The sequence below is a fragment of the Halichoerus grypus genome, chromosome X, assembly GCF_964656455.1.
Source record: "Halichoerus grypus chromosome X, mHalGry1.hap1.1, whole genome shotgun sequence".
NCBI classification, from domain to species: domain Eukaryota; kingdom Metazoa; phylum Chordata; class Mammalia; order Carnivora; family Phocidae; genus Halichoerus; species Halichoerus grypus.
Genome location: NC_135727.1, coordinates 68,367,171 through 68,383,640, shown reverse-complemented (window position 1 = coordinate 68,383,640; position 16,470 = coordinate 68,367,171). Strand labels below are relative to the sequence as shown.

The window sequence follows — 16,470 nt, the reverse complement described above, 5'->3', positions numbered from 1 at the left end:
GAAATATTCATTTTTACTGCTTTTGTTATTTCTTACTTTGTACTATCCTTTTTCATCTTTCCTTTCTATCAGCGAGTCCCGTTTAATATTTCTTGCAGCGCTGGTTCATTGGTCATGAACTCCTTAAGTTTTTGTTTGTCTAGGAAACTCGATGTCTCCTTCTATTGGGTATGGATAACCTTGCTGGAAAGAATGTTCTTGGCTGTAGATTTTTCCCATTCAGCACTTTTAATATACCACTCCCTTCTGGTTTGCAAGTTTCTGTTGAAAAATCTCCTGCTATTTGTATGGGTTTTCCCTTGTAAGTTAATGACTTCTTTGTCTTCATGCTTTTAAATTTTTTTATCTCTATTTTGCAAATTTAATTATGTTTTGTTACATATTATATGTCTTGGTGTGGGTCTACTTTTGTTGATTTTGATGGGTGTTCTCTGCCTCGTCGATCTGGATATCTGTTCCCTTCCAGATTAGGGAAGTTTTCAGCTATTATTTCTTCAGATAAATTTTCTGCCCCCTTTTCTCTCTCTTCCTCTAGTGGGACTCTTATAATATGAATGCTGTTAAGTTTAACGGAGTCACTGAGTTCCCTGAGTTCACATTTTGCATAATTTTTTTCTGTCTTTTGTTCACCTTGATTACTTTCCATTTCTCTGTCTTCTGGGTCACTAATTCATTCCTCTGATTCTTCCATCCTGCTATTCATTCCAACAAGTATGTTTCTCATTTCATATCAAACCTTTTATCACTGCTGTGTTATTCCTTATTTCTGTGTTAAAGGTCTCATTCTTGTCTTCCACTCTTTTCTCAATCCAGTGAATATCCTTGTGATCATTGCTTTAAGTTGTCTGTCATTTTACTTATATCTGTTTCGCTTAGATCTCTGGTTGTGGTCTTGTCCAGTTCTTTCCTTTGGGATAAATTTCTCTGTCTCCTCATTTTGTCTGCTTTTCTGTGTCTGTTTCTCTATGTTAAGAAAGTCATCTGTGTCTTCTGCTCCTGAAAGTAGTGACTTTATGAAGAAGAGGTCCTGGAGTGTCCTGCAGTGGTATGCTGTTCACTAGAACCTGGCACTTCAGGAGAGTATCCTATGTGTTACATATGCCCTGTTGCTGTGTCTGAGTCATTTTTCCTTTTAGTGCAGTTGTCTGTGCTCTCTGTCTGCCTCTTGTGGGCTGTAATTGCTCTTTGTGGTGTTAGTGTGTCCCAGGCAGGCCAGCTTTGAGCGGGCATGCCCACCAGGGAACTTGGGGGCAGGGTAGTGGTGTTAGCAAAGTTTGCACTGGGCCACTAGTTCTTTCCCGGATCTCCCGAAGCCCTGTGGCAGCTAGGGGCTGAACTCAGTGATTGGGGGGGCACGCAGGTGGGTGTGGTGCATGATGGTGGCTGGGGACACATTGGCTGGGCACAGTGTGGTGGATGGGTGTGGCTTGAAACAGCAGCTATGCACCCTGTGGCTGCATGGGTGGGGTGAATGCAGGGATTTAAGAAAATCTGTCCTGAGGCCAGGGCTGAAGGTAGCAGGCTTGGAGTGGGGGACTCTTCAGGAGATCTTTTGGGCAGGGCATACTGCTAGCAGGTTAGGTAACAAGTGTCTGTGTAGCCCTGCCTCCCACAGATGGCTCTGTGTTTTATGCTGGGGGGCAGGGGAGGAAAATGGTGCCTCCAGCCCCCCTTGTTTTTGGAGAAGTCCCCCAACACACTCTGAAATCAGTATGAACAGATCTGTCTCCTATGTGCCCCTGGTGTTGTATAAACTGCTGTTTTTATGTTGCCTCCCCACACGGGCTGCTGTCTCTTTAAGGCCAGTGACACAGCTATAACTAGCTCTCGTAGTTTACCCAGTGCTGAGTCAGCTGACTTGTAAAGCTCCAGGCTCCCAGTCCTACTGGTTTTACAAACTGATGGAATTCAGCCCCTTTGGTATGTATGTCTGTACGTAGGTAGGTAGGTAGGTAGGTAGTTTATTGTAACAAAACAACTTGTACACTTTTAGCATTTAAAACTGAGCATGATCTTTCCTTTCCAGTGAAACACAACATTTAAAAATAAAAAGGAGCAAAATTGTAATAAGGAATGTCAGTTCCAAGTAAGATCCTATGTATAGGTTCTGATCTCCTACTGAGTGGCAGGGCTCTAGTCATCATAGGTAGAGAATATAATTTTAAAAATGTCATCTTAAACTGCAAGGATGTCCATTAAACATCACAGTTAAACACACCAAAGGAGAAGCCATGTTGTCAAAGTGCCCATTTAACCCACCTAGGGATCTCAAACCTACCCTTTGCTGATCTTCTGTAATTCCATTTTAATTTTTTTTTTCTTTTTTTAAAAGAAAGTAGAAAGATACTTGTTGGCAAATGCTAACTGTCCATATTCACATAGAGACACGGTGTAATCTCTGAGCCCAGTATACAGAAAAAGGAGGAAAAAAGTTAGAATTCTGTACACTACTATACCGGGGCCTAGCATTCTCCAGCTTCCAGCAAAGGTAAGGGAGCAGGTTTTCCTTTTTTCCCCCACAGAGCATGGTGGTGTTGATTTCATGTTTTTATTGAGACAGGAAGGGGTAAAAATGAATTTGGAAAGGAAAGTGGTAGAGACTCTTTTCCCATTGTATTCTGCTCAAGATATTCCCCCCCAACATAAGTTGAAAACCATGTTATAAAGGGAGAGAAAAATGACTTCAAAAAACAGGGTGAATGAGCACAAGAAGAGGAAAAAAAAGACTGCAACTTTTCCCCAGGGACTGGAGGAAATTAAAAAAATGAAGGTTGGAATCCATCAGTGTTCTTCTCCTTCATCCTCCTGTCCTTCCTTCTCCCCCTCATCCTCTCCACCTTTATCATCATCTCCTTCTTCATCAGTATCTTTTTTTTCTTTTTCTTTTTAAGATTTATTTATTTGAGAGAGAGAGCAAGTGAGCAGGGGGAGAGGGAAAGGGAGAGAAATCCTCAAGCAGACTCCTGGCTGAACTTGGAGCCTGACAAGGGGCTTCATCTCACGACTCCCAAGACCTGAGCTGAAACTAAGAGTTGACGCTCAACCGACTGAGTCACCCAGGCGCCCCGTCATCAGTATCTTCCAGTCCTTCTTGTTTGTAGTCATCATCATTTTCTCCTTCCCCTTCATCATCCATATCTGGAACCAAGTAGTACTATAATGGATTTGGCCAAATATCATGTTTGATAACCTCTCCTGACTCATCTGCACCAGCCCGTCTGTTTTTTAAAGCCAAACATTATGGGGGGGGGTTAATCTTCCCTGTGTGAGCTCCCTGGTGTTAGGGCCTGTTTCTTTGCCCTCTCTGCATGCATGCAGCTCCCTCCCTCTTGCAGGCAGCCTCTCTATGCCTTTCTGACCTACCTAACCTTTCAGATGCAGCAGTTTCTCCATATTTACTTGTGGAGTTTGTTTTGTCAGTCTTCAGTTTGTTCTCCGATTTATTGGCTTGGGTGCAGATGATACCTAGTTGTAAATGTAGGATAGGGTGAGCTCAAGGTCCTCCTACTCCACCATCTTCCCCCTCCTCCTGAAGTAAATATTTTTATTCTTTGAGAAAAGCACACCTTCCCTTTTTCTAGGCTATTTATGTAGAATTTTGTATCAACCTAGTCAGTATTGGGCTGGATTTAGAGTTTGTTACTATGGTTTCTCTCTGCACCAGAGACTTGGAACCATGTAATGATACTTTGGGTTGTTGTGTCCCTGTGTGGTTTTGTCCCTTTGCACTGCTCCCCAGAGAGGGTCTGTCTGCTTCAGCGTTCCTCTGTGTCATCTAATGTCACTCAGTGCTTGCCAGCATGTGTTTGGGGGTAGAAAATGGGAACATTCTCTAATGTTTGGATTGAGACTCAGTCTTAAGCAGGCATTGTGAATCTGGGTTTTGGGATATGGTCTTCACAAGTCTTCTTGCACCTTCAGGTATAATGCTATGCCCTCTATTCCTCTACTCAGTGCTTCAGAGTATAGGTTTTAATGACCTTGCTTTTAGTTTAAGAACTTTTGTGGGTTTGTTTTTTTTTTTTTTTTTGGTAAGAGAGATGGGAGGAATACATATGGGCAGAATTTCAGCCATACTTGCTGCTCCCCTCCACCAAGTAGCACCAAGGGAATCTTTCTCTGTAATCTTCCCTGTGGCCACCTGTTTGTAAAATCTGCAGGTGGGGGGCGCCTGGGTGGCTCAGATGGTTGGGCGTCTGCCTTCAGCTCGGGTCCTGATCCTGGGGTCCTGAGATCGAGCCCCACATTGGGCTCCTGGCTTGGTGGGGAGCCTGCTTCTCCCTCTCCCTCTCCCCCTGCTCATGCTCTTCCCCTCTCTCTCTGTATCTCTGTGTCTCAAATGAATCAATAGAAAAAATCTTTAAAAAAAATATTTAAAAAAATCTGCAGGTGGGTACTACGCACTCCCTGTTTTTTTGAAATGCCCCTCCCCCCAAAGGCTTGTCATTCTCATGATAGCCTACACTTGGCCTTTAGCAGGATATTTTAATTTTTAGTTATATGTTCCTACTTTCTTGCCACTTTTTGTGGCATTTGTTCCAGTGATCAAATGCTCAGATTCTGTTTTTCTCTGTAGGTACCTACCTTTCTCTAAATTTGTATATAATTTTTTACTTTATGACTTCACTTCTGCGGTTAATAAAGTCATTAATTTGCAGTTGTCAGGCATGTTTCTTCTCTTAAGGATGTAGTGATCCTGTTTCTAGCTTTCTGCCTGAGCTTTGTTGTCTTTATTATTGTTTCTCTGTTTTTCATTTTTTTCTTTTGCATTATTTGAATATTTTTAGTATTCCATTTTAATGTTCTTTTAAATTTTTTGGTATGTTCTGTTGTTGTTGCTGTAAGGATTACAATAAACATACCTAGTAATCAAGTAACAGTTTATATAGATGTAGTGTTTTACCACTTAAAGTAAAACAAAAGCCATACTTTTTTAAATGATTTTTTTAATAGTTGCCATGTGTTTTACATTTATGTATTTTGAAAGCCCATCAGACTGTGTTATGATTTCTGCTTTTCAGAGTCCTATATAAAGAACCTAAGAGGAGAAAAATGAGCTTTTATATTTACTCAGTCATTTACCAGTTCTGGTCTTCCTTCATTTCTAAAGATGTTAGCTTCCCCTGGGTATCATTTACCTTCAGAGTGAAGAACTCTATTATTTCATCTCAACTCTGTTTAAAATGAATTCTCTTCATTTTCTTTCATCTAAGAATGTGTTCATTTCACCTTCATTCCTGAAGGACTTTTTTGATGGATAAAAAAGTGTTAGCAGTTTTTTCTTCTTTTAGCACTTTATTTTTTTTTTTTTATTTTTTAAAGATTTATTTAGAGAGAGAGAGTGCAGGGAGGGGCACAGGCAGAGGGAGAGAGAGAATCTAAAGCAGACTCCCCACTGAGTCTGGAGCCTGACCTGGGACTCCATCCCACAACCCTGAGACCATGATCTGAGCCGAAATCAAAAGTCAGACGGTTGGGGCGCCTGGGTGGCTCAGTTGGTTAAGCAGCTGCCTCTGGCTCAGGTCATGATCCTGGGGTCCTGGGATCGAGCCCCACGTCGGGCTCTCTGCTCAGCGAGAGCCTGCTTTTCCCTCTCCCTCTGCCTGCCACTCTGCCTGCTTGTGCTCTCTCTGTGTCTCTCTGTCAAATAAATAAATAAAATCTTTAAAAAAAAAAAAAAAGTCAGACGCTTAGCTGACTGAACCACCAAGGTGCCCCTCTTCTTTTAGCACTGTAAAGATGTTTTTCTACCATTTCTGTTCCCTGTGGTTTCTGATGAGAAGTTTGCAGTAGTTTGAGTCATTGATAATCTATCTGAACTGTGTTGCTTTTTGTAGCTGCTTTCAAATTTTTTTATTTTCAGTTTTTAGCAGTTTGACTGCTGAAAGTGATATTTCTGGATGTTTTTCTTTCAGTTTACCTTGTTTGGATTTGCTGAGGTAGTTCAATATGTGGATTTATCTTTCATCAGTTAGGGAAGTTTTCCAGTAATATTCCTATAAACTTTTTTTTTTTCTCCTGCCACTCTGATGACTTGTATACTAGACATTTTAATATTGCTTCATAAGTTCTGAGACTGTTTTGTTTCAAACTTTTTGTTGTTCTGTTGCTTAGATTGGGTAATTTCTATTGATCTGTCTTCAAATTTATTGACTCTTTTCTTGTCTCCATTCTGCTATTGAGATCTCAAGTGAATTTTTTTTAAAGATTTATTTATTTATTTTAGGGGTGCCTGGGTGGCTCAGTCGGTTAAGTGACTGCCTTCGGCTCAGGTCATGATCCCGGGGTCCTGGGATCAAGCCCCGTGTCAGGCTCCTTGCTCAGCGGGAAGCCTGCTTCTCCCTCTCCCTCTGCCTGCCACACCCCTGCTTGTGCACTTGTGTTTTCTCTCTCTCTCTCTCTCTGTCAAATAATCAATCTTTAAAAAAAATAAAGATTTATTTATTTGAGAGAGAGCATGAGTGCGCAAGTGGGGGGAGGGGCAGAGGGAGAGAATCTTCAAGCAGACTCCCTGCTGAGCATGCAGCCGACGTGGGGGCTCAGTCCCAGGACCCATGAGATCATGACCTGAGCTGAAACCAAGAGTTAGATGCTCAACCAACTCTGAGCCATCCAGGTGCCCCCTCAAGTGAGTTTTTTTTTTAATCATAGATATTTTATTTTTAGTTAAGAATTTCAGTTTGGTTCTTTTTAAGTGTTAGGTAAAATATACGATAAATTTATTCCTTTTTTTGTACACAATTCATTTATTTAGTAAATTTGTATAGTGTGCAGCTGTTACCACAATCCAGTTATAAGACATTGCGTTATTTCCAAAAATTCCCTCAAGCTCATTTATAGTCAGTCCTATTCCCATCCTCAGTCCTATGTTACTACTGACGTCTACGTAAAATTTAGCCTTTCTTTGCTATTTCATATAAATGAAATTTAGAATATTCATGATACTGAATTTGACCTCCTTATTACAATTTTTTTGAGGTTTATCCTTGTGGTAGCATTTATTTGTATATATATTTTTTAGAGCTGAATATTACTATTATAGATATACCACATTTTTGTTTCATAATTCAGCACTTGACAGAAAGTTGACTTACATTCCTTTTATTTCCTTTGGCTATTATTAATAAATGTTGCTATGAAAATTGATGTACATGTCCTTGTATAATTTCCATTTTTCTTGAATGGAATAGCTGGGTCATAGGGTAAATACTTATTTAGTTCTTAAAGAAACTGCCAAATTGTTTTCCAAAGTGGCTATACTATTTTACGTTACCACCTGCAATATATGAGGGTTAACATTTGTCTACATCTTCATCATTTGTTATTATCTGTCTTTTTGATTATAGCCAATTTAGTTAGTGTGAAGTGATATTTCGTTATGGCTTTATTTTACATTTCCTTAATTAAGCTCTAATGAGATTGGGCATTTTTTCATTTGCTTATTGCTCATTCATAAAATTTTGGTGGAATATCTTTTAAATCTTTTCTCCATTTCTAATTTTTTCTTACTGCATTATAGGAGTTCTTTATATATACATATATGTATTTTGAACACAAGTCCTTTATCAAAAGTAATGATTTACAAAGATTTTCTTAACTATATAACTTGTCTTTTCATTTTCTATAGTGTCTATATGAAACACTTTTTTTATTTTGATGAGGTCCAGTTTATCAGTTATTTTCTTTCTTTTTTTTTTTTTTTTTAAAGATTTTATTTATTTATTTGACAGAGAGAGACACAGCGAGAGAGGGAATACAAGCAGGGGGAGTGGGAGAGGGAGAAGCAGGCTTCCCGCGGAGCAGGGAGCCCGATGCGGGGCTCAATCCCAGGACCTGGAATCATGACCTGAGCCGAAGGCAGACGCCTAACGACTGAGCCACCCAGGCGCCCCTGTCAGTTATTTTCTATATCTATTCTTTCATCAGTTTTATATTATCTTGATTACTGTAGCTTTAAAAGTAAGTTTTAAAATCTGGTAACAAAAGACCTACTACATTGTTTTTCAAAAGTGTTTTGGGTATTCTGTATGCCTTGCACTTGTGATCGGCTTGCCATTTTTTTCCTTTAAGATTTTATTTATTTGAGAGAGAGAACATGAGTAGGGGGAGGGGCAAGGGGAGAGGGAGAAGCAGACTCTCATGCTGAGCAGGGAGCCCGATGCGGGGCTCAATCCCAGGACCCTGGGATCATGACTTGAGCTGAAGGCAGACACCCAACTGACTGAGCCACCCAGGTGCCCCCATTTTTTTTTAATACAAAAAAAGCCTGCTGAGATTTCAGTATGGATTTCATTGACGTTATAGATCAGTGTGGTGGGTGTTGTCTGTATAATAATATTGCGTTTTCCAATCCATGAACATAGATTTCCATATATTTTTTTTTTCTCTTTTTCCAAGCAGTGTTTTGTAGTGTTTAATATGTAAATTGTTTTTTCTTTTGTGAAATTTATCCTTAAATGTTTTATTCTTTTTGATGCTATTCAGAATGGAGTTCTCTTAATTCCATTTTTGGATATTTTATTGCTAGTAAAGAAATACAATTGACTTTGGGACTTTTAATTTTTTTATTTGATTTTTTTATTCGAATATAGTTGACCCACAATGTTACATTAGTTTCAGGTGTGCAGCATAGTGATTGAACAACTCTAAACATTATGTTGTGCTCACTACCAAGTATAGGTGCCATCTGTCACCATACAGTGCTATTACAATGTCATTGACTGTATTCCTTTATTTTTTATTTTTTTATTTTTATTTAATTTTTATTTGAATTCAAGTTAGTTAACATGCAGTGCAGTATTGGTTTCAGGAGTAGAACTCATTGATTCATCACTTAAGTACACCACCCAGTGCTCATCATAACAAGTGCCCTTCTTTTTTTTAAAGATTTTATTTATTTATTTGACAGAGAGAGACACAGTGAGAGAGGGAACACAAGCAGAGGGAGTGGGAGAGGGAGAAGCAGGATTCCTGCCAAGCAGGGAGCCCGATGCGGGGCTCGATCCCAGGACCCTGGGATCATGACCTGAGCTGAAGGCAGACGCCTAACGACTGAGCCACCCAGGCGCCCCAACAAGTGCCCTTCTTGATACCCATCACTCATCCAGCCCCTCCCCCACCCACCTCCCTCCATTACTCTTCAGTTTGTTCTCTGTTGTTAAGAGACTCTTAGGGTTTGTTTCCTTTTATTTTTCCCCCTCCTATATGTTCATCTGTTTTGTTTCTTAAATTCCACATGAGTGAAATCATATGGTATTTGTCTTTCCCTGACTTATTTCGCTTAGTATAATACGTTCTAGCTCCATCCACATCGTTGCAAATGGTAACCTTTCCTACTTTTTGATGGCTGAGTAATATTCCACTGTATATATACATCACATCTTCTCTATCCATTCATCAGCCAGTTGACATTTGGGCTCTTTCCATAGTTTTGCTGTTGTTGATAATGCTGCTGTAAACATCGGGGTGCATGTACCCCTTCGAATCAATATTTTTGTATCCTTTGGGTAAGTACCCAAAGGTATTTAGTAGCACAATTGCTGGATTGTAGGGTAGTTCTGTTTTTTTTCTTAAAGACTTTATTTATTTATTTGAGAGAATGAGAGAGAGAGAGAGCAGAAGCGCGCGGGGAGAGGGAGAGGGAGAAGCACGCTGAGCAGGGAGCCCGACGTGGGCTCGATCCCAGGACCTTGGGATCATGACCAGAGCTAAAGGCAGAAGCTTAACTGACTGAGCCACCCAGGCGCCCGGGTAGTTCTGTTTTTAACTTTCTGAGGAACCTCCATACTGGTTTCTAGAGTGGCCGCATCAGTTTGCATTCCCGCCAACAGTGCACAGGGTTCCCCTTTCTCTGAATCCTCACCAACACCTGTTGCTTCGTGTGAGCCATTCTGATAGGTGCGAGGTGGTTTGTCATCGTGGTTTTGATCTGTACTTCCCTGATGATGAGTAATGTTGAGCATCTTTTCATGTGTCTGTTAGCCATCTGGATGTCGTCTTTGGAAAAGGTCCTATTCATGTCTTCTGCCCATTTCTTAACTGGATTATTTGTTTTTTGGATGTTGAGCTTGATAAGTTCTTTATGTATTTTGCATATTAACCCTTTACAGACATGTCATTTGCAAATATCTTCTCCCATTCTGTAGGCTGCCTTTTAGTTTTCTTTATTGTTTCTGTCATTGACTATATTCCCTCTGCTCTGCCTTTTATTCTCATGACTTTTCATTCCATAACTAGAAGCCTGTATCTCCCACTCCCTTTCACCCATTTGGCCCATCCCCTCATTCCCTCTGGCACTCCCCACCCTTATGGCAACCATCAGTTTGTTTTCTATATTTATAGGTCTGATTCTGTTTTTTGTTTATTCATTTTTTTCAGATTCCACATATGAGTGAAATCATATGGTATTTGTCTTTCTCAGTCGGACTTATTTTACTTAGGATAATACCCTTTAGGTTCATCCATATTGTTGCAGATGGCAAGATCTCAGTCTTTTTTTTTTATGGCCGATTAATATTCCATTATATATATATATATCTCCTTTATGCATTCGTCTGTTGGTGGACATTTGAATTCCTTCCATATCTTGGCTATTGTAAAAAATGCTGCATAAACATAGGGATGCATACATCTTTTTGAATTCGTGTTTTTGTTTTCTTTGGGTAAATACCCAGTGGTGGGATTATTGGATCATATGGTATTTCTATATTCAAATTTTTGGGGAACCTCCATACTGTTTTCTACAGTGGCTGTACCAGTTGACATTCCCATCAGTATTCACGAGGCTTCCTTTTTCTCCACGTCCTTTTTTGTCTTTTTGATTTTAGCCATTCTGATAGGTGTTGAGTTTGATAAGTTCTTTATAGATCTTGGATACTAGCCCTTTATCTGATAAGACATTTACAAATATCTTCTCCCATTCCGTAGGTTGTCTTTTGGTTTTGCCAACTGTTTCCTTTGCTGTGCAAAAGCTTTTTATCTTGGTGAAGTCCCAATAGTTCATTTTTGCTTTCGTTTCCCTTGCCTTTGGAGACATGTCTAGCAAGAAGTTACTTTGGCCAAGGTCGAAGAGGTTGCTGCCTGTGTTCTCCTCTAGGATTTTGATGAATTCCTGTCTCACAGTTAGGTTTACATCCATTTTGAGTTTATTTTTGTATATGGTGTAAGAAAATGGTCTAGTTTCATTCTTCTACATGTGGCTGTCCAATTTTCCCAACACCATTTGTTGAAGAGACTGACAAAGATTATATTTTTAATTAAAGTTTAAAAAAAAATCTCTAAATTAGGGGCACCTGTGTGGCCCAGTCAGTTAAGCGTCTGCCTTTGGCTCAGGTCATGATCTCAGGGTCCTGAGATCGAGCCCTACATCGGGCTCCCTGCTCAGTAGGAAGTCTGCTTCTCCCTCTCCCTCTGCTGCTCCCCCTGCTTGTGCTCCCTTGCTCACACTCTCTCTCTCAAATAAATAAAATCTTTAAAAAAAAAATCTCTAGGGACACCTGGATGGCTCAGTCGGTTAAGCGTCTGCCTTCGGCTTGGGTCATGGTCCCAGGGTCCTGGGATCAAGTTCTGCATCAGGCTCCTTGCTTGGTGGGGAGTCTGCTTCTCCCTCTGCCTGTGGCTCCCTCTGCTTGTGCTCACTCTCTCAAATAAATAAAAATCTTAAAAAAACAAAAATCTCTAAATTATTAATTCCCCAAAGAGGTGTAACCCAAAAGTCACACAGAGTATTTAAAACATCTAAAGAAATACAAAATACAGGAGACAGTCAAAATATCATAATGTGGTAGGCATAAATCCAAATGTATCTATAATTAGATTAAATGTAAATGATCAAGCAAACCTCAGAGTCTGTCAGATTTGATGTAAAAAATCATAACCCAACTATATGCTATCTACAAGATACCTTCTTTCAATATCCTAACATAGATATGTTAAGGTAAAAGATTAGAACTTGATACAGTCTGTAAACACCAATCTAGAAAAGGTTGGGGGAAGGTTCCAAGATGGTGACACAGGGTAATGCTTAACTCACCTCCTTCACAGACACTAAATCTGTACTTAGATATAGAATAATTCCCCCCTGAAAAAGAACTGAGGGCTTCTGCACAACAAAGGATAGAGACAACATAGAGAATAGTTGAAGAGACACAGTAATGATGGGAAACCCACCCCTGATGCTTACAACTGCAGTAAAGAAGTATAGTACTGAGGGACCGGGAGCAGATTCATCTGCCCTGGGCCACAGAAAAACTATTTTTGAAAAAGGCAACTAGAATATAAAGGGAACTAATCCTCCACCAAATGGTAGGTGGCTTGCTGGAATTCTCTTCAGGGTTGGAAGGGCTGGTGGAGCACTACTGTTTATATTTCCTTCCACTTTGGTAGTGCAGACAGTAGCAGGGTCTGGGCACCCTAAATGGCCTGCTGCCTCAGCAAGCCCCAGACCCCTAGCCCAGTTTCATTATTTAACATGTAGCTGTCCAGAATCTGGGCCACTTTCTTATACCATACACAAAAATAAACTCACAGTGGATTAAAGACCTAAATGTGAGCCCTGGAACCATAAAACTCCTAGAAGAAAACATAGGAAGTAATTTCTTAGACATCAGCATTGCAACATTTTTCTAGATGTCTTCTAAGGCAAGGGAAACAAAAGCAAAAATAAAGTATTGAAATTACACCAAAATGAAAAAACTTCGGCACAGCAAAGGAAACCAGCCATGCAATAAAAAGGCAACCTACTAAATGATAGAAAATATTTCAAATGATACATCTGAGAAAGGGTTAATATCCAAAATATATAAAGAACTATACTCAATACCAACAAAACAGTCTATTATAAAATGGGCAGAGGGGGTGCTTGGGTGGCTCGGTTGAGTGACTGCCTCCTGCTCAGGTCATGATCCTGGAGTCCCGGGATCGAGTCCCGCATCGGGCTCCCTGCTCAGCGGGGAGTCTGCTTCTCCCTTTGACCCTCCCCCCTCTCATGTGCTCTCTCTCTTTTCATTCTCTCTCTCAAATAAATAAATAAAATCTTTTTTAAAAAAAATAAAAAAAATGGGCAGAGGATCTGAATAGATATTTTTCCAAAGAAGACATACAGATAAATGACACATGAGAATACGTTCGACATCACTAATGATAAGGGAAATGCAAATTAAAACCACAATGAGATACCACCTTATATCAGTCAGAATGTCTAATAAAAGACAAGCGTTGATGAGGATGTGGAAAATAGGGAACCCTTGTGCATTGCTGGTTAGAAATAAAATGGTGCAGCCACTGTGGAAAACAGTATGGAGGCTTCTCAAAAAAATAGAAATACCGTATGATCCCATAATCCCACCACTGAGTATTTACTAAACAGAAACAAAAAGTTATATGCACCCTTGTTTTTATTGTAGCATTATTTACAATAGCCAAGTTATGGAAGCAACCCAAATGTCTCTCAATAGGTGAATGGATAAAGATGTGGTATTTATATACAATGGAATATTAGCCATAAAGAAGAATGAGATCCTGCCATTTGTGACAACATGGATGGACCTGTGGGTTATTATTCTAAGTGAAATAAGTCAGCCAAAGAAAGACAGTAAATATGATTCCATATATATATATGGAATCTAAAAAGGAAAACAAATGAAAACAAAAAACCCGAAAGAATCATAAATACAGAGAACAAACTGGTGGTTGCCAAAAGGAAGGGGGTGGGTGGATAGGCAAAATATGCAAAGGGGATTAAAAGGTTACAGGCTCCGAGTATAAAATAAAGTCACAGGGATGAAAAAAGTACAGCATAGGAAATACAGTCAATGATATTGTAACATAATATGGTGACAGATGGTAACTACATTTATCATGTTGAGCATAGTGTAATGTATGAAATTGTTGAATAACTATTTTGTCCACCTCCAACTAATACAATATTGTATGTCAACTACACTTCAATTAAAAAAAAATTTAAGTGGCTATATCAGACAAAATTGACTTCAGGATAAAGGCTTATTACTAATGTTAAGGAGGGATGTTACTTCCTGATGATAAATGGACAGTGGACAATAATCATAGATGTACATGTACCTAATAAAAGTGATCCTGGATACATGAAGTTAAACTGGTAGGCCTGAAGAAAAACACAGACAAATATATATGGTTACACTGGAGAATCTATATTGCTAACAGTATTTGACAGACTAGAAAAAAATTATCAGCAGTTGACCTAATTGGTATGTTAGAATAGTCTACTGAAAACAGTAGAATATATTCTTTTCACATGCACATAGACCCTAGACAAGATAGACCCTATTTTGGGCTATAAACAGACCTTAACAGATTTTAAATAGTTGACGTAATGTGAGATATGTTCTGTGACCATAACAGATTTAAACAAGTGATATATAACGAATATTTGGAGAATCTCTGAATATTCAAAAGCTAAACTACAGATTTCTAAAATCAGTACACAAAAGAAGCCTCACAGGAATGAAAGTCTAACATACCAAACTATTTGTGACGCATCTAAAGCAGTACTTCAGTGGGAAATTTACAGCATTTAATGTTTATGTTAGTAAAACTAGAAATGTCTTGAGCCATTAATCTAGGCTTCTACCTTAAGAAAATAGAAAAAGAGAGCAACTAAAACCCAGAGCAAACAAGGAAATAATAAAGAGCAGAGATCAATGAAATTGAAAACAAAAAAACTGAAAAAAATCACTTAAGCCAAAACCTTCTTCCTTGTAGAGGTAATATTATTTTTATGTTTTTTAAAGATTTTATTTATTTGCCAGAGAGAGTACAAGCAGGGGGAGCATAAGGCAGAGGGAGAAGCAGGCTGAATAAGGAGCCCCATGTGGAACTCGATCCCAGGACCTATGATCATGACCTGAGCCAAAGGCAGATACTTAAACTGACTGAGCCACCCAGGCATTGCTGAACCCCCCCTTTTTTTTTAATACCAGAAGCTACCAGAACTCACTCTACAAGAAATAAACATGACTATTTTTATCATTCTTAGGAAATTAAATTGAGGTACATACTTCTAACAAAGAAAATTTCCTAACCATAATTGTTTCATTGATGGATGCTTCTAAATATTTAAAGAAGGCAGAATAGCATTTTTCTTTTTTTAAGATTTTTTATTTATTTGACAGCGAGAGAGGGAGGGAGCACAAGCAGGGGGATGGGTGATTGAGAAGCAGGCTTCCCGCTGAGCAGGGAGCCTATGCGGGGCTTGAACCGGACCCTGGGATCATGACCTGAGCTGAAGGCAGACGCTTAACAACTGAGCCACCCAGGCACCCAGTAGTACAAGAGAAAGTTATATTCCAACTTCATTTCATGTGACCAGCATTACCCTGATCAAAACCACAGAAAGATATCATAAAGCCTATAGACTAATATTACTCATGAGCATAGACACAAAAATTCTCTACTAAGTATCACCAAATTGTATCCAGCAATATATAATCAGGTTAATACATGACGGCATTTGGTCTGGTTCGGAACTGGAAGAGTGATTCAGTATTTGGAAGTCAATTATATAATCCATCATACCAGCAAACTGAAGAGGAAACATATCTCAATAGATGCAAAAAAGGAAAGCATTTGACATTATTTAAACCCATTCCTTATAAAAATTGTTAGCAAATTTAGAAAATAAGGCAACTTTATTAATGTGATAAACAGAATCTCATAAAAACTGATGATAATGTTATATTAATTATTAAAGATTGGTTTTTCTTTCTTGGAACGGGAAGTGGGCAAGTATTTCGGATTTCACTACTGCTATTCAGCTTAGCACTGGAAGTTCTACCCAGGGCCGTAAGGTAGGAAAAAGCAATGAAGAGCATGTATTTCAATATACTAGCCATGTATATTTAGAAATCAAAATTTAATTTACAGTATCACCCCCCCTCCCAAAAAAAAACCCCATGAGATACGGGTAAGTCTTGTTTTGCAGAATATTGTGGGACTGTAAAAATGACTGCTAGCTGAAACCATGCAAATCAATATTTATTAATGGAAAAATAACAGTTGTTCCATTACCTGAAAAATTTTTTTGTCAAAATACAAAAAATTCTGTTTATTATAAATGTATAGGGAAATGAGAATACTATTTAAAGTAATTTTTATATTACAATATGAAACATTAGAATCATTTAAAATCAGAGTATTTTATTTCATTAAAAATTATCAAGTTTTAATAGCGCTTGCTTTCTTCCTGTTAAACTTATGATAAGGAGTATCTTACAGTTTGCTGATTCGGCCCTCTCCCTTTCTAAATTCAGATTTCCTTTCAACATTTCATCTATTATGCTTTCAATGTCATGTATTTATGAAATTTTCTTTAGTATAAAATTTTTTTTTGCTGATGTCACTCCCTGTTGGACATCTTCATTCTTTTCAACACAATTACTATTCTCGTTTATATTGATAAGTTCCTACAGGTGCTTATGTAGAGGTCTCATATTA

The 16,470-nt window shown here is 38.8% G+C and overlaps 1 protein-coding gene across 24 annotated transcripts in view; it reads left to right on the top strand.

Moving 5' to 3' along the window:
• LOC118532617 (uncharacterized) overlaps positions 1 to 16,470 on the top strand; it is a 141,088-nt gene that overhangs the window by 45,611 nt on the left and 79,007 nt on the right. The window lies entirely within an intron of this gene.